General features: G+C 36.4%; 1 long non-coding RNA gene across 1 annotated transcript; it reads left to right on the top strand.

Moving 5' to 3' along the window:
• The first annotated feature begins 23 nt into the window (after positions 1 to 23).
• On the top strand, positions 24 to 1,779 carry LOC106941706 (uncharacterized). The gene is made up of 2 exons (XR_001423441.1): positions 24 to 493; positions 1,371 to 1,779. It is a non-coding gene; the product is annotated as an uncharacterized LOC106941706 (long non-coding RNA).
• The last annotated feature ends 1,487 nt before the right edge of the window (positions 1,780 to 3,266 follow it).

Raw genomic sequence — 3,266 nt, forward strand, 5'->3', positions numbered from 1 at the left:
TATTATGTCTATGGGCATATGCCTCGAGAGGTGGTGACGTATTTCCGTTTGAATTTATGCCACATAGATTGGTTCCGGGTCCTGCTTGCTCCTATTGTTTTTGGCCAAAGCTGCAAGATCTGTACCATGAAAAAGACGCAAAACTTAAAATATCTGTGAGCTACTGGTACAACAATCGAGTTTTGTGGTGTGCCGTTGTGTCCAGTAATTAGTCGGTACCATCTGGTGCTTAGTTTTTTCATTTTCCTGCTGATATCAAGGCGACAGCAGACTGTAGCCAAAACTTAGCCACTACAGCTAACACATGATTTGTAGCTGCCTGCTATTTCAAAGCTTGAGGATATTGAAGATCCAGCGTCAGAAATGGGAAGATGGAGGTTAAAAGGAGCTGAACGCGGTTCGTTCACTGGAATAATTTGTTGGAGGAAAATAATGCCGGAGGAAATCCACTGCTGGGAACAGGCTGAGAACAGAGGCAGCGATTCGGCACAAGGTAAGTCAATACGTGTGTTGATGCGTTTGTGTTATACGGAGTATGAAATTATTTTTAGGCAACTCCTTAGCTTTTGTTTATATGACAATTATACAAAATACATTTAACATGCAGTCGGAGCGACGAGCCCCTCCGATACCGAGCAGGTAATTTAAGAACAGCCAAGAGCAGCAACGCTTCAGCCCGATCCAAACCACACAGGTAGTCGGTCAGATTAAGGTCCAAAACCTTCGCTTTACAGCCGTTTAAGTGGCACCGATCCACATGAAAAACCAAAGAACAAATGGTACAAATTTCCCGAATCCTGAAAATGACATCTACCTTTGCTGTTTCATAATTATAATCCACGTTAGAGTGAATTTTTCCACTTGGCTGCTTTAATCTGTTACGTAATTTCTCCTTTTTTCCTCTGAGATTCTGCTTAGAAAATGAGGTTATGAAGTTACATCCTCCCGCTGCTTTTTGTTTTTAAAATAATATATTTAGGTTTGCCTCGATTTTATAAACTAATGCCTTATATGCATCATTTTTTGTATTACTGTTGGTACAGATATCAGGTGAACACTGTGCTTTGCCTGCTAGTAGTTTAAATTAATTTCAGCTGCACACTTTCAAAAGAGTATTCAGATTTTAACATGCATTTACTAAGTAGTATTTTAGTTCACTCTTACTCAGTAACTTCAGTGTTGTTACACCTCTGAAACAGTTTTTGCAGTTTCTTTGTGATACCAGAACTATTTCACTTAAACATTTCCTGAGATATTGTCAATTTATTTTCAAGCAAAACTCTCAAAAAGAGCTGAGGATTTATTAGTTTTGATTACGTTGTGCAGCTAAATATGGACTTTATTAGTTTTTTGTTTTTTTAATTTTTCAGGTTTGCATCGCAACACCTCGTGTTTCTGAGCCATGATCACAGTGCCGATTACCTTTCCATTGGATCCAAGAACCTGGACCAGCTGATGGCGTCCATCAGTCCACGGATCATCACAACGTGGACTAACTTTTTTTTTTTACAGTACTTGGTTAAACTATGATCTTGAAACTGGAGCACCAGATATGCAAAAATCTTCCTGCAGACTTTGTTGGCTACCCTGACACTGCAGTCATCCTGGACGGGGCTGAGCCGATCTTCCTTTCCTCCAGAGTGACGAGTTTTCATCACCAGTAAAGGCGAACAAGTCTGATCTCTGATTAGCTGCTAGGAAGTATATTATATATTCACTGTTCATTTTGCTATCCTGTTTGTACCTACAATAAAATTGAATCTCATTTGTAATACTCTACATTTCACAAACCTTTTTTTCCCCTTTCTCTGTGTTTATGTTATATCAAGTATTTACATGTAGATCAGGAATTAAAGTGAGATGTTAAAATGCAACACTTTTAGGTAATACCAGCAAAGAAATGTGAATATTAAGCAATATGTAGTTAGTCATATAATTTAATATACTGAATAAGGCTGGATGATATGACTTACAAGGTTTTTTTTCATACCAGATTTGATTTTAATCAGTTCCTCCTGCCCTCAATTTCTATAATAAAATCACAGAAAATATTTTCAAAAAGTGCCTTCATTTCAATCTGTTCTGTGAGTTGTATAAGGGAGCATTACGGTCAGGATACAAAAATTTTTAATTGCAAGAATGCAGTCATTGTTACAGCAGAATAAAGATGCAATTTTTTAACAATGTCTTAAAATTACAAGACGTTGTTTTAATGAGAAATAAAGATTCAGATTGATCTGATGTAACTAGCTCAGTCCATGTGGTTCTGACATTTGTCAGTAATCAACAGGATGTACATTTCCACCTCACCTGACCAGGTAAGCATTAAGGTAAAAATAAAAAATAGAGCAAATACTGTATACAAAATGGAAAAAGAGCAACTGATAGAAATACTTTCTATATAAAAAAAAGTAAAAAAAAAAAAAAAAGTTAATAGCAGGAGAAAAGTTGATGGCAACATTAGCTCAGCCAATCTGTCCATCCAGGAAGCCATCCAACAGAACTCCTGTCCAACTCCAACTATAATAAAAATTAAAAAAGAGAAAAGAAAAGGAAAGTTAAAATAACAAATAATGCCAATTTAACAATTCAGATCTAATGTGTTCTGGAATCTATTATTGACATTTTACAAATTTCACAAATCAATTAGAAGGTTTCACAAATGTTGTATTTATTCTGCCGTTAGTACAGAATAATATAGTTAGGTTTGAAATGACTAGGTGTTGTAGTTTTTAAAGTACAACACATTAAAAAAGCTCAAGATAGTGAAGAATTAAGTGTAATCGCCCTTTAGCTATTTTCCGAATTAGATGCTACATTGGGAAGCTAACTTCAGCTTCGACTGATAGCTGGGGCACAATATAGACAGATCTATATATGTTTATATAGATATATATCTATATCTATCTATAAAGCATAGATATGTAGATTGCACACTGCACAGATAATCAAACCACTGAACGTTTACATAGCACCTTTGTAAGCTTGTCCCTGTTAGCTACGTCAGACATGAGGCATTATGGTGAATACAAACGATTTATTAACTTACCTTCGAAGTTATTGTGAAGTTTTGACACATCCAGCTTAAATCCTTTGTTGTTGTTGGAGCGTTTCAGGACGTCTGAATAATTTTATAGGCATCATTAATAGTCCTGCAACGACTGAGGAGCCACTGTTAACGTACTGTTGCCTGTGCACCGGAAGCATTCTATGTGGCTAAAAAATGCGGAAGTGCTAAAACGGAAGTCCATGGCATATACCCCATT

Source organism: Poecilia latipinna, unplaced genomic scaffold (assembly GCF_001443285.1).
Source record: "Poecilia latipinna isolate Pla-1442-1.1 unplaced genomic scaffold, P_latipinna-1.0 Scaffold3816, whole genome shotgun sequence".
Classification (NCBI taxonomy): domain Eukaryota; kingdom Metazoa; phylum Chordata; class Actinopteri; order Cyprinodontiformes; family Poeciliidae; genus Poecilia; species Poecilia latipinna.